The 16,364-nt window shown below is 31.3% G+C and overlaps 1 protein-coding gene and 1 long non-coding RNA gene across 2 annotated transcripts in view; one reads left to right on the top strand and one right to left on the bottom strand.

Annotated features, from left to right (window-relative positions):
* Positions 1 to 1,711, bottom strand: part of Pxd (Peroxidase) — a 112,195-nt gene extending 110,484 nt beyond the window's left edge. The window contains exon 1 of the mRNA XM_088256697.1: positions 1,576 to 1,711. The gene's annotated coding sequence lies outside the window, so the exon portion shown is untranslated. The remainder of the gene's footprint in view (positions 1 to 1,575) is intronic.
* Positions 1 to 16,364, top strand: part of LOC148311406 (uncharacterized) — a 166,133-nt gene that overhangs the window by 77,383 nt on the left and 72,386 nt on the right. The window lies entirely within an intron of this gene.

Here is a 16,364-nt window from a genome sequence, read left to right as displayed (position 1 = left end):
ATATTTTAAGTGCGTGGATAAAATGAATTTTTAAAAAAGCTGCATAAAAAATAAACTCATGTTTTCGGGCGTTTACCAGTATGCAAAATTCTAAATTCCAAATTCAAAACTGCTCGTAGTCAGATGTGGTGCGAGTAAAAAAGGATTGATATCTTAGTAACATTAGGTGATATAATCGGTGTGAACTTTTTACCACTAACAATTATGATTTTTTTAACAAAATGGTTGCTCCTATATTTAGTCTTAAAATTTTCGAATAATGAAATTTTGATTATTAAAAGTGCTAAAAGCTACCAAATATAATTTATTCTCCTTTTATAATGGTGCTCAGGGTACTTCTTCATACTGCCGTTTTGTTATCTTGATAGTTAATAACGTAAAATCAAGACCTTACTGAAGTCATGCGCTTCAAGTACCATTACAGGGTAATAATAACTTAAATTAATGTGAACCCGAAACCCCCAGAACTAAAGTCAAACGTGCCAATCACTGCACTACGAAGGTGGACTCATTCTTATTATAGGTACGTATAATTTCATAATAGGAAAAACAGCATAATTTGATTATTTTAATCAAACACCGGTTTGAGTCATCAATTTTTTTTATTTTTTTTAAATTAAAAATTCGTGACAATTGTTTCGCCTTGTTAGGGCATTATCAAACTACTATCGAATTATTAAGATTTAATCATTTAAAATATAAATATGTATAAAGTTTTACAAATTATCTATTATAGTCAGCCTTTTGGTCAGCGCTTTTGGCTACCGTACTGGAGGTTATAGGTTCAATTCCCAGGGAGGTCACAATAAATTTAAGTGATTTTTCTCTCCAATACATATTTTATATTAAAAATAATAATATATAAATTTGATTCAGTGCCCTATGCACCAATGGGTGCGTTCATGATCATTTGATAAAAATGACCTTCAGATATTTTTTATAAAGTTACAATAAATAAAAATTACCTTAAGATATTTTTTCTATATAGTTACAATAAATAAAAATTGCCTTAAGATAATTTTTTTATATAGTTACGAAAAATAAAAAATTCCTTAAGATAATTTTTTATACAGTTACAATAAATAAAAATTACCTTAAGATAATTTTTTATAAAGTTACAATAAATAATAATTACCTCAAGATAATTTTTTATATAGTCACAATAAATAAAAATTACCATAAGAATATTTTTTATATAGTTGCAATAAATAAAAATAACCCTAAGATATTTTTTTATATTACAATAAATAAAATACGTCTTATTTTTTTGTAAATAGTTATAATAAATACAAATTACCTTGAGATTTTTTTTATAGTTACAATAAATAAAATTACCTTAAGATAATTTTTAATATAGTCACAATATATAAAAATTACCTTAAGATATTTTATTTTATATAGTTACAATAAATAAAAATTACCTCAAGATATTTTTTTGTATAGTTACAATAAATAAAAATAACCCTAAGATATATTTTATATAGTTAAAATAAATATAAATTACCTTTAGATAATTTTTTTATACAATAGTTAAAATAATTAATATAAAAATTATAAAAGCCAGTAAAATCCTACCTTATTATCTGGTCACAAGTAACTAATCCAAAAATTCACAAATCACAAAAAATCACAATTCGTAAAAAATTGCACGGCCACCAATGTAATGTTCGATGCCACCCAACCCTTGGAGCTTGAGCGAAGCTAGTTAAAGTTAACCTGAGTTTAAATTTAACTGTAACGGACAGCCTCGAGCGTCACTCACAAAGGCGTACTAAACGAATAGTTCCCATGGAGAGACTTTATAAAGAACGGCTCCCGAGAGGTGGTCATTTCCCCACTTAAACCGCGCACGGGGATTGTGCGTTGTCCATTAATTTATGTAGGCACTTTAATCGCAACATACGTGCATAATGAGCACCGAACCAGGATCATGTTGTCCCAATTCCTATATTCAGCGTTCATCGCCTATCCGACAAAAATGCATGCGTTTGATAACAGAAAAAGGCAAGGTACCTCAAGGTTACATATCGCTCACTCCTTTCAACAAAGTCAAATATCAAAAAACATGATATTTCGGGAGATCGTTTTTAAATTTTAAAAATATAATGCAATGCATTAAAAATAAATATCAAGCCACTTATTGAACTTTTTACAGTGCAACAGATCTTTTTAGGTAAAACCTGGATGTTTTTTCTCCATTTGAAAAATATTTAGTATATTTAATAAAATAATTAAACAAAACCTTTTCTACAAAATGCAAAAACAACACTATCTGCCCTGTAGCGGGTAAATATTAAGTTAAAAATATGCCGCTTTTGCTGGGATATAGGACATTTTCTGGGTTTTCCAAAAACATGACTGAAAATTGACGATTTTGATATATGACGTTGTTGAAAGGAGTGAACTATATAGGAACTCCTTGATCAAACTCGTCGGGTATGTAAGAGGAGATGCATGAATGTAGAAGAGGCGAAGAATGTTTGAAAAGACAGAGTGGTGGCGTTCCTTTCTCTCTGCCTTCCCCTGCGGAGAAGCGGCGTTATGGTTAGTTAGTTAATGAAGCAAGAGGTGAATGCCATTACTTTATGTTATTTTTCCTGACAAAATAAATTGAAATTGAATTAATTTTGTGTATTATTGTTGTTTTTTTTTTAATTAAACACTTGATGAGTTTATTTTTATTATACATGACTAGTTTCGAAAACTTATTGATGTTTTCATCTACAGGTGAAAATTAAACTAACGAGCAAAAAATATTTAGGGGTATAAATGGAGGTTGATGGGGTAGTAAAGTAATAAATTTAAATTCATTAAGTGGTTTATTATAAGTGTTTAATTTTTTTCAAATAATGTACATGTCATTCCACAAAGTTAATGCCGAATCAATAAATCAAATATTGTTATTGTACAGTAATTACATATATATGTTATGGTAAGGGTTTTGAGTATGACTTTGTGTATATTTTTTTTAGAAATGTTTTTTTTTTTATATATCTTTAAATATATATGAAATAAACTGAAAAGTTGTTATTGTATTACACAAAATGAAGGACCACCAAGAAATGGCAGGACAAAACTTAAATCCAATAAATATTTTTCTAATTAAAATGTAACTTTGTTTTAAAATCACTATAATTATTCTGAATTTGCCAATCACTCAATAGAAAATAATCACTCATTTGATTAAAATAAAGGTCTCAATATATTACACACAGAATATACAGGACTTCAATTAGATTATTTTGAAATATTAGTAATTAAAAAGACAATTAATAATAATTTACAACTAATAAATACACAAGTAAACGATTTTTCTAAAAGTCAGTTATTAAATGCGTTTCCAATCACTCAACATCCCTGATCTCTTTTGACTGTGACTGCCAATCAACACAAAAAATAAAGCCACTTGAGATCTACCTAAGCTGCTTTCCCTAACCGTCAAAATATTTTGAATATTATTTAGTAGATAGTGTTTTATAATCAGTCTTGATAAAGAAGCGGTTAGCTTCGAAACCGGTGGACATTATAATTAAGTTGTAATAAAATATTTACAGTGATTTTAAAACAAAGTAACATTTTAATTATAAAATGGAAAGTCACAAAGTTAGTGCTTCAAATATAAATTATAATATATTTTCTACTTAGAACATTATTACTATCCTTCAAATTATTAAAGGGAAGATATTTTTATGATTACTAAATAGTGCCTTGAAAAATAAAATTAATTAGTTATCAATGTATATTAATTATTAGCATACCTTTTAATTAATATTAGGTGTATGCGGGTATAATAAGATTTGTCTCAAGGCTTAAGACGAATGAAATAGTATATTTTTTTATCAGCACACCTACCTGTATCAATAACCAACATTACTCAAATTTTAAACAGCCCTTCAAAGACCATGTAAATATTACAAATATTTGTATTAACTGATATTACATCATTGATTACAAATTGTAATACGATTAAATTATTCCTCTGTCCCTCTATTTTTAAAATGAAAAATCTATCGTTCCTCTTTGTATGAAAGAAGAATGGAGTCTGAGCATCTCAGGGCTTACGACCTGGTATTTGGCTGGTTTAAACGATCAATTTGTACACTTGTGTAACGTTCACCATTTTACCTTTTATGGAACATCCATATTGCTTTAATTATTGAAACCTGTATACACATATACCATGGTCTCAGAACCGTTCAGTGCTTACGACCTGGCGTTTGAATGACTTAAGCGATCACTTTATACACTTGTGAAACGTTCACCATTCTGGCCATTATTGAAAATCCATATTGCATTAATTTTTGAAATCTGTACATATGCAATGGTCTCGGAACCTTTCATATGTCGGTACAATTTTAGATAATATTAGGTTGTTAATATGGCTGGTTGTAGCGTCATCAGTTGAAAAATTGGTGAAATTATTATTAAGCTCATTCCATTTGAACACAGGTCAAATGCCAGGTCGTAAGCCTTCGGATGCTCAGACTTTCTTCTTCTTTCATATAAAAAAGAATGATAGATATTTAATATCAAGTTGAAACACCTAAAATATTGCCATCTCATCCGTAGGGTGAATAATTCAATAATTCATTTTTCTAAAATGAAGTAATGAGGCAAGTAAATAAGGCTGCAGTCATCTCAGGATGCCTGAAAAATTCTACATGGAAAAACCCTGATATGAAGATCGGCAGCAAAATTAAAATATATAAACCTGTGTGACCATTATGATATATCGCTCACTCCTTTCAAGAACGTCATAAATCAAAAATCGTAAATTTTCAGTTGTGCATGTTTTCGGAATGCCCAAAAAATGTACTATATCCCAGCAAAAGATGCATATTTTTAACTTAATATTTACCCGCTACAGGGCAGAAAATATTGTTTTTGCATTTTGATGGAAAGGTATTGTTGTTTTTCAAATGGAGAAAAAACATTCAGGTTTTGCCTAAAAAGATCTGTTGCACAGCAATAAGTGGCTTGATATTTATTTTTAATACATTGTGTTATATTTTTAAACTTTAAAAACGTTCTCCTGAAAAATCAATATTTTTTTTTATTTATTACGTTCTTGAAAGGAGGGAGGATCAAATACAGAGCGGACACCGCAGTTAGAAAAGCGAGCTAAGAATGTCAGAAATGAGTCTTCATTAGAGTCTTCTAAGAAGTATATCTGGCAAGAGTCTAGTCGTTTTGTAAGGAAGACAATGGTATACGCATGTGAGGAGAATGGAACCATCCAGACTCCCCCACATTGTATTACTCGGCCAATCTCAAGCAAACACTCACATGGCCAAGAAGGAAGCTGTCCCACCGCATTCCCAGATCTGATACATAATCATCTTGGCTTCCCGACACAACTCTTGCAAAGCATTTTTTGTTTGTTTTATAAACTAAGTTTCGAAATTTAAAAAAAAAAGTGAAAAAAAATTATATCTCGATTTTACTGTAAATTCGCATTTAAAAGTTTTCAATTCCCTATCACTGCCAATCTAAATAAATACAAAACCATCAAAATTTTCTAAAAGTGTCTCGGTGCGTGCAGTGAAGGGGATTTGTAGTTAGTTAGTTCAGTTAGTCAGCTATAGGGTCCGCCATCTAAAGTTTTTTTTTTCAACTAGTGCTTATTTCGTGAATGGTAACATTTAGCTCATGTCTGATTTGACAGATAATTAGTTTTATCCTTCCGCTAAGCGAATATGGTTGTGTATACGCTTAAACAACGCTGAGAAATATTGCGACATTCGACTTACAGAAGATGCCGATTTTGCCAAAAAAATCATCTTTTCGGATGAAGCTCATTTTGATCTTGGCGGGTATGTAAACAAGCAAAATTGTCGTATTTGGGGCACAGAAAACCCGCACGCATACATTGAAAAGCCGGTACACCCAAAACGAGTCACTGTTTGGTGCGGATTTTGGTCCAGAGGCATAATTGGGCCATTTTTCTTTGAAAATGAGCAAGGAGTGGCCGTTAGTCAATGGCGATCGTTATCGGGCCATGTTGAACGGATTTTTGTTCACAAAAATTGAAGAGGAAGATATTGGCAACATTTGGTTTCAACAGGACGGCGCTACGTGCCACACAGCCGAAGCTACACTCGATGTTTTGCGCCCCATTTTCAAAAAAAAAATGTTATTTGGCGGACCCTATAGATACGGATAGGGTAAATATATTTGAAGAAAATCCTCAGTCATAACATTTCACACTCGACCACTAACCAAGAAGAGGAAAAAGAAGAAGAAGAACGTGTAATAAATATTGTTAATTTAATTTCATTATAAATACCATCTCTCTTTCATTGTTTCGCACTGATGCCGCCAGCGAAAAATCATTAAAGCCATCAACAATAAAAATACACTTACGGAATTAATACTGCAATAATTTAATACGTACTGAATAAAATAACATTTTTACATAATTTAAAAATATTTTTACAGTGCGTCTTCCGCTACAGAATGTCCTAAGTGGCCGACAGGCAAGACACACGGCGATTCGCGAAAGTGAGAAAGGTGCATTAAATTATAGGCATTTTATTGCGACCGGCGAAAATGTGAAAACGGACTAATTATGATCCACGGTCGAACGGTAACATATTTATGCAATGTGTCATCAAGGCGTCCAAAGTTACCTCATTTTGCTCCAATTATAATACACTTGTATTTAGGTTCGACCTGCAATTGACGATTTCGTTTATTTATTTTTTATTTATTTAAAACATTTTGAGTGTGTCAAAATACTTGTTCACAATTCTGGATTATCTCCAATTATTTATTTCTCCAGTATCATTTTTTGACATCTCATCAAAGATGAAGAAGAATATGGAAGTCTGGGCATTTACGGGACTGACGACCGTCATAGGCTGGTTTAAGTGATCACTACACACGTGTAACATTCACCAATTCTACCCATTATTGACAACCACACTACTCGAATTATTGAAAGTTCTACATATATATGAACCAATTTTGAAACGTTGTTCTTGAATCACTAGAACTTCATTATTTATTTATTACAAACCTTGAAGTGAAGTGTACAAGCCTCTAAGGTCAACATTACTTATTCTCATTCATTCGCATTATATATTAATATTAAAAACATTCGTTAAAGTGATAAGGTAGTCTTTTAATCTATATCTCTTTTAGTATATCCATGTACTTTAAATATAAAAATAAAATCCTTCTATAGGACTACATTTTTTAGTTTATTTATTCATATACGACTAGCTCTCCTCGTCCTCAGGTTGTTGGTCTTCCTATCATATATAACGTCGCCTAGGTCAAGCTTTCGAATCGTGTTATCTTTATTCCGCATCCATCAATTTTTTGGTCATCCTCAAGATGTCATTCCAACTAAATTCCTCTACCGTACTATTGATATCAGCCAGGCGTCCACGAATGCGTGAACTCTTTATTTTATCTCTAAGGGACACTCCAGCTGACCACCTAAGCATTCGCGTTTCAGCAGTTTTAATTGGCTAGAGAAGTGTTATATATCGTCCAGCATTCGGAGCCATAGAGGAGTGCGAGTCTGATAATTTTTAGGCTTTTTCTTTAAGCTTGGCAGACATTTTTGGGTCACAAACGACCCATCAACATGTAAAAGTACAAACACAGAGTTTTTAACACAGTATTATATTATTATCATATCATTTTCATTATCTCTACATGACAGAGTACGGCTATTATCCTAGGCTCTACCCGACCCAGTTTCTCCAGGGTATGCTTGGCTACAATAGTTTAGAGACTAGAAGGAATGTGTATTTGATTGCGCATTTTTATCGATAGTTGCGCGGTATGATCGATAATCCTGAAATTATCCGGAACATTTGTCTATATGTTCCCGATAGTTACCTAAGACAACGTCGGCATAGATTGTTTCACATTCCTATACACAGGACCAACCTGCCGATGGTTATGCCTGTAGGAAGAGCTACCGCTATGTTGATATTGATCTGTTCCATATGTCTGAGGGAGTTTTCCGAAGCGGGATTCTTCTACACTTTTAGCAATAGTTCTTGCATATTTTCTATTTTAATGTACAAGGTTTAATTTTTTAGTTTGTAATGTATATGTTAATTGAAAATAAATAATTTGAATTGAATCGAATTAAATTGAATTATCATCGTATAATCATTATCTTATTCCACAAAGCGAATGCCGAATCAATAGTTTTATTTTATGCACTTAATTATAATTATTCATTTTACATAATGCATGTTTACGTACGGAGCTGTCATAGGTACTTTCTGAACTGCAACATAGAACTTGAACTCTAAGTGTTCAAGTATGCAGTTATTTGCAGTCAAGAGGCTGACGGCCCAAAGGGAAAAGTGGAAAAACCTGTAACTTGCAATACGAGTACACAACACTTGTTATATATATATATATACATATATATATATATATATATATATATATATATATATATATATATATATATATATATATATATATATATATATATATATATATATATATATGTATATATATATATATATGTATATATATATATATATATATATATATATATATATATATATATATATATATATATATATGTATATATATATAAATATATATATATATATATATATATATATATATATATATATATATATATATATATATATATATATATATATATACATACATACATACATATATACACCCCCGAAAACATAAATAGCCGAGTGACTATTTTAGAACTAAAATTCCCGCTGAGTGCTCAAATTAATTACACCTAGGATTGAGTCATGGTTTTATCACTTCTAGGAACAATTAATAGTTACTTACGAACCTGGAAAAATAAGGTATGAAGAAATTTCCGGAGAAATTTTGAGAAAGCTATACAAATCCATGCCAATACGAATAAATTGCGTGATAAAGGCCAGAACATACAATGCTAATGCTATTCCAATTGTATAACAAATATTTTTTAAAGACGCTTTAAGGCGTTGAAATTTAAAAAAAAATCTGTTTATCAGTTTAAAAAGTTCAAAGAAGTATTTTTATTCACTTTTTAAACTTTTTTTATCTCGAATAAAAAAACCATCACACCTTTTTTTTAATGTCAAAATTAGAGTTTCATTGATTTAAAGTAAACATATAGCTTAACTTATAAAGCATAAAATTATGCATACATAATACTAATATATATAACTGAAAATGATGCGAAATCCATCAAAACGTGTCAAAATGGATTTTTAGAAATAGTGGTATTTACCAAGTCAAACTTAAATTAAAAACGTATAGATATTAATTTCTGCATCAATTCGTGAAATTAATTCATTTTGTCAGAAAATTTATTTAAAATCATGGTTTTCAACCTCCGCCTTGTTGTGCATATATTTTGTCACAATTTTGTCTAGCATCCCATTAGATGTCGATACGACGAAACCCAGTCAATGGTTAAATAAAACAAAAGTGGAAAAAGTATACATTTGTTTTCTTATATTGAGATAAATCTTGTTATCGTGATATGAAAAAAAATTTTCAGCCGATAGTGTAAACTCGTATATATTTGTAAAACTAACAGATCTATGTAATTCACCACTATTACTGATCCGCAACTAACAGTGCATAAGGCGTGTTTCGATGTATTCAACATCGTTGTCAAACATATCGCTCACTTCTTTCAACATCGTCGTATATCGAAAATCGTCAATTTTCAATTGTGCACCTTTTCAGAGTGCCCAGAAAATGTACTATATTCCAGCAAAGCGGTATATTTTAAACTTAATATTTACCGGCTACAGGGCAGAATGTGTTGTTTTTGCATTTTGAAGAAAAGGTATCGTTAATTTTTTTTTATATTTACAAAATATTTTTCAAATGGAGAAAAAACATTCAGGTTTACCTAAAAATATCTGTTGTACAGTAAAAAGTTGAATAAATGGCTTAATATTTTTTTATACGTTTTATTATATTTTTAAACTTTAAAAACGCAATCCTGAAAAATCTACTTTTGGAAAGGAGTGAGCGATATGTTATACATGCGTGTTATTTTCATGTTATTGCAATTACAGGAGTTATTTTCATATTATTTTTTGATATCTCATCAAAGATGAATAAGAATATGGAAGTCTGGGCATTTACATTTTCATCTCACCAATAGATGTCTCTAGTGAAGTTATAGTGATTCAAGAATAATATTTCAAAATTGAGTCATATATATAGAGCTTCCAAGAATTTTAGTAGTGTGTATAATTGGTGAATGTTACACGTGTGTAAAGTGATCACTTAAACCAGCCTATGACAATCGTCAGCCCCGTAAATGCCCAGACTTCCATATTCTTCTTCATCCTTTGATGAGATAATATCAAAAAATAATATATAAAATGCAGTGCCATCAAGAAATGTCAGCACAAAACTTAATACTTGGCCGAATGGCCACTTGGCTTTATAGTCCACCAAATCTTCTAGAGACTTTACAGATACAAAAACGCAGAAGGTGATGAGTCATCAAGCATTTGACGCAACATTTGAATCAGGTTGATGCTATTAAATGATCGATCGTGTGTAAAGCGCGTTGCGTGACCCGATGAGGAAGTCGTCTTCGCTTTCAATGTTAAGCCAACAATATGGTCTGATTATTTCAACACCGGGATAGGATTTCCAACATCGTCCAAGGCGTCCATTAAAGACCGAAGAAAACAAGTTTTTGCACTAGACTTCTTTATTTTTTAATCGAAACTTCTATCATCCGATTAGCGATAATTGGATGAGAATTGAGGGTGAGATTTCAAGGACGCGTCACGTTTGTTAGACACATTTCGTTACACGAGAGTGAAGAAAGATATAACGTTTGATATACGTCCGCTACCGTAGTGTAATGGTTAGCACGCTCGGCTACCATTCTGGAGGTCCCGGGCTCGATTCCCAGGGAAGTCAAATAAATATAAGTGATTTTTTCACTCTTATATTTATTCCGTATTACCCTGGACTGACCACCTTTACCTGAAGCGGAGGGCCGATCACCTTTCCTTCATGTGTTAACGATCAATATAACACTGCGTTTGTATGATGCAGTGCCCTATGCACCATTGGGGTGCAGATAAGGGTTTGAATGAATGAATGTTTGTAATTTGACATTTATATCGTGGTGTGTCGCTATTTTCATACAATTTGTCTTTGACTTGATTTGATCTCTCTCTTTTCCGCTTTTCGTCCCTCCCATCCCTCTTTCAAGTATTTTGACAATTTTTCATCGAGTGACTTTATTGATGTTATTATTCTGTAAAATTCCCAGACCATTTTTTTCATCGATAATTGGACTAGAATTAAAAGTGAAATTTAAAGGAAGCGTCACGTTTGTTAGGCACATTTTGTTACATGAGTGAAAAGAAAGATATAACGCTAAAGAGAGGTACATATATATATTCCGACATATATACAACGGTACAAAGTGCCATAATAAGCTGATGCGCGCGCTATGTATGAACAGCTGAGGTTTAATTGTTTATTGCTGTTCAAAACAGACAGAGCTTTTACATATTTAAAATATTTTTTATTTACGTTGCGTGCCTGCAATGGAAGCTGTACCCACTTGAGTATGAACGTTAAGGCTTTACTACGTTTTAAAATACCTACCCATTTGAGTATGGATATCCATAAACATTAATACGTTACTACGTTCTTAAATACCCACTTGAGTATGGATGTCCATGAACGTCCAGACGTTACTACGTTTTAAAGTAACCACTTGAGTATAGATGTCCATGAACGTTAAGACGATACTACGATCTAAAATACGCAATTGAGTAATGATGTCCATGAACGTCCAGACGTTACTACGTTTTAAAGTAACCACTTGAGTATAGATGTCCATAAACGTTAAGACGTTACTACGTTCTAAAATACGCAATTGAGTAATGATGTCCATGAACGTCCAGACGTTACTACGTTTTAAAGTAACCACTTGAGTATAGATGTCCATGAACGTTAATACGTTATTCCGTTAAAAAAGATCAGCGTAATGTATTTATGATGATTGTGTAACATTAATAACATTACAGGAAATTTACTTGATTTTCTTCCGGAAGTCATAAAAATCGATAAAAGTGAGAGTTGTAAAAAAATAATATACTCACGTCTACTAGACATTGAAATACTAAAAATCGATTTTACAGCGGCTATTACACCGTAATTACTTAACTTTTTATAAAACATATATATATTATAAATAACCTGTATAAAATCAAATGATATCATTGGGGTTATTCGTGATAAAATTGTATAAATTTAAATAATGTCCCGAAAGAACGGTTAAACCGATTATAATGCGAGTGTCGATAGACTTCGAAATTGAGGAAGACCATCGAAAACGTAATGTTGAAATACAACATTTTGAGTGTGTCCAAATACTTGTTCACAAATCTGGATTATCTCCAATTATATATTTTGTTTTTTGATACACATATCGCTCACTCCTTTCAAGAACGTCTTAAATCAAAAAACTTGATTTTTCAGGAGAATGTTTTTAAAGTTTAAAAATATAACACAATGTATTATAAATAAATATCAAGCCAATTATTGAACTATTTACTGTGCAACAGATATCTTAAGGTAAAATCTGAAGGTTTTTTCTCCATTTGAAAAATATTTAGTAGATTTAAAAAAATAATTAAACAATACCTTTTCTTCAAAATACAAAAACAACACTTTCTGCCCTGTGGCGGGTAAATATTAAGTTAAAAATATGCCTCTTTTGCTGAGATATAGTGTATTTTCTGGGCATCCCGAAAACATGCACAACTGAAAATTGCCAATTTTTATTATGACGTTTTTGAAAGGAGTGAGCGATATGTAGATGAATAAGAATATTTCAAATTCTTCATCATTTATGTTGAGATGTCAAAATATAATATGAAAAATAACTCCTATAATTGGAGATAATCCAGATTTGTGAACAAGTATTTGGACACACTCAAAATATTGTAAATAAATGACTGGTCAAATTATGAGGATATAATAAATTATTATATTATTAAAATCTATGATTCGGACCTCACATACAAATGAAAGAGTTTAAATAATTTCTGTTCAATAAAAAAGCTTCTTTCATATCACAAATAGATGTCTCTAGTAAAATTCTAATGACCCGCATAAGGGAAAGGTTTTCAATACATTTGTGAAGTATAGCTGATTGTAGCGCCAACAGTTGAGGAATGTTCGAAAGGGACAAGCTTTATAAATAATTCACCAATTCCTCAATAAAAAAATATGTTGTAAATTAATGTTGTTAGTAATTTATCGCTCTATCCTCTCAGCCTACGCGAAAGCAGTGTGATAATTACATTAAGATCTTTACATCACATACTGATATAAGAGTTTCTGCTTAATAAAAAGCTTCTTTACATCTCACCAATAGATGTCTCTAGTGAAGTTCTAGTGATTCATGAACAAGGTTTCTAAATTGGTTCATATATATAGAACTTCCAAGAATTCTAGTAGTGTGGTTGTCAATAATGGGTAGAATTGGTGAATGTTACACGTGTGTAAAGTGATCACTTAAACCAGCCTATGACGGTCGTAAGCCCCGTAAATGCCAAGACTTCCATATTCTTCTTCATCTTTGATGAGATATCATTATAAAAAATAATATGAAAATAACTCCTGTAATTGGAGATAATCCAGATTTTGTGAACAAGTATTTGGACACACTCAAAATGTTGTAAATTACATTGTATCTGAGCTCAAAAAAATTGTAATTAATTTTTTTTCTGAAGTCTTACAATAAAAATGTCAACAACAAAAAAACTAACACCATAAATATCTTTGTTAATTTGTTACATAATATGTAAGAATGTCACTTTCTCCCGATTTTATTATCACTGGTATTAGATTTTTTCGCATATTCTTACGTTATTGGTTCATTTGTAACATAATAAAAATGTCTTCAGAAATTTCACGTCTCCAAATGACTTCATTATGGCATGTCTTTATTGATATTTCTCAATGTTGATACAGGGTGGCGCAAAATCAATCACCCTATCGGAAGATGCTGTGGTTTCTAGTTGAATACCACTTTAATTTATCAGAAGGGAAGCAAGATGAAAGCGGATTACTTTTAACACAAATTTATTCAGTTCTATCAAATTACAATCAAGAAAATACTTAAGAATAATCGCGTGATTCTAATATGAGAACAGTTGAAATACGTGTCGATCTGAGGACGAGTGGCGACGAAGTGTAACGGGCTCGCTTCCGTTCGTTGCGGGCTTCGTGTAGGGTGCTCGCTATTTCACTCGATTTGAGTTGCCATAGTCGATTTGTGGGTTGCCACAATGCTATAATTTTTGTAAATGGCGTCGTAAATCAATCACATATTTTAAAATTTTGAACTAGGCAGATACTGTATATGAACAAGAATGTATTGAGAATGGCGCAATGTTGATCATCCAATTTTATTTTTAAATAACTTTTTTACTAAATGAAATAATAAAAAATTGAGGAACGGAAATCTTTATTTGGACCTTTAATTTTTTTCGTCCGCCTCCGTAGTGTAATGGTCAGCACGCTCGGCTACCGTTCTCGAGGTCCCGGGTTCGATTCCCAAGGGGGGTAAAATAAATATAAGTGATTTTTTCACTGTCATATTTATTCAATATTACCCTGGACTGGGTACCTGAAGCGGAGGGCTGATCACCTTTCCTTCATGTGTAAACCATCAAGATAACACTGCGTTTATATGACGCAGTGCCCTATGCACCATTGGGGTGCGGATAAGGGTTTTATTATTATTAAGTAAAATAATGAATATTCTTGATTTAACTCAATAATATTTATTTAATATTACCCTGGACTGGTGCCTGAAGCGCAGGAGTGATCACCTCGCCTTCATGTAAGTAATGATCAAGATAACACTGCGTCAACACGATGCAGTGCCTTATGCACCATTAGGTGCGGATAAGGGTTGACAAAAAGGTTATATTCGTCAAGTAGCTGGCGCCAGTGTTGATACACATTTGTGTCCGTTTTATCAATTTACTTGTATATTGCAGCTGTCTAGTTCACAAATGTCAAATATGATTGACGTACGATGCCGTTTACAAATATTATAACAACTTCCGATAAGGTGATCAATTTTGCGCCACCCTGTAATTTGTAATGTCGATATAAATGTGTTAACACAATGATATGTACATTAACAGTATTATTGACCACGTTCAATACACATTTGAATGTGGCAAAACGTACCGTAAATATCATTGTTATTTATATTTTTTATGTAACTTCTTACATTCATTTCATTAGAATAAATATGATTTTGGATTTGTCGACATTCATCAGAAAATCACTTTTCTTACACACATCCTTGTAAAAAATGCACCTTTTCTAATAACTTTTAAGAAACGTCGAGGTCAGTGTTGCCATATATACAGATTTATCTGTATTGATACAGATTTTAGGCTGCCGTTACAGATGACAGATTTTACTCTTAGGTAGTACTTTTAGTTTTATACATATTTTTGGAATTGGACATAGTATATGATAAAGCAGAAGAATGAAAATATGTATAGATTCGAGCGTGATTAACATTTGATAATAAGTACTGAAACGTTTGTAATTTATTTGAAAATGCAATTTACGTGGGACAAACTGGACGCTCTTTCTTAACTAGATATTCAGAGCACGTAAGATCTTACAAAAATAAAAAACTAGACTCTCAATTTGCCAACCATTTAAATGAAAATAACCACAAAATTCATGTCTCAAATAAACCAATTCCATTACATATTGAAAGCAAAGGTAGAAAAATGAATATATTAGAGCAATTAGAAATAAATAAATATGTAAACAATCCTAATTTTAAAATCATTAATGAACAAACCAACCTTATATCTTCACCACTGCTAAACATATTTAAATAGACTATTATTACTCTCTATGTAAACGCTTGCATGATGCGTTATTGTTAAACTAATAATTATTTCTACATATGTAAATTCTTTCTTAAAATAAAAATAAAAATTTCCATGTCTAGTAATAATTATATCTACATATGTAATTAATTATATCTACATACATTAATTCTTTCTTAAAATAAAAATAAAAATTGCCATGTCAATAAATTCTCCCTTCCCCGAAAATAAATATAAGGGTACATACCTACATCCCCCACTACTTAATGAACAAAATAACCTTAGGTCATCACTATTGCTAAATATATTTAAATAGACTATTACTGTACATTATCTCTCTCTATGTAAACGCTTGCATGATGCGTTATTGATAAACTAATAATTACATCTACATATAAAAATTCTTAAAAATAATATTACCAACAATTGTATTAAAATCTCTAAAATATGGCCATGTCAATAAATTCTTCCTTTCCCAGAAAACAAATATAAGGGTACATA

This window comes from Brachycentrus maculatus, unplaced genomic scaffold (assembly GCF_059751285.1).
Source record: "Brachycentrus maculatus isolate JH-2025_06_01 unplaced genomic scaffold, ASM5975128v1 h1tg000065l, whole genome shotgun sequence".
In the NCBI taxonomy this organism is placed as follows: domain Eukaryota; kingdom Metazoa; phylum Arthropoda; class Insecta; order Trichoptera; family Brachycentridae; genus Brachycentrus; species Brachycentrus maculatus.
The sequence above is the reverse complement of the archived record's forward strand: the minus strand, read 5'-3'. Positions and strand labels throughout refer to the sequence as shown.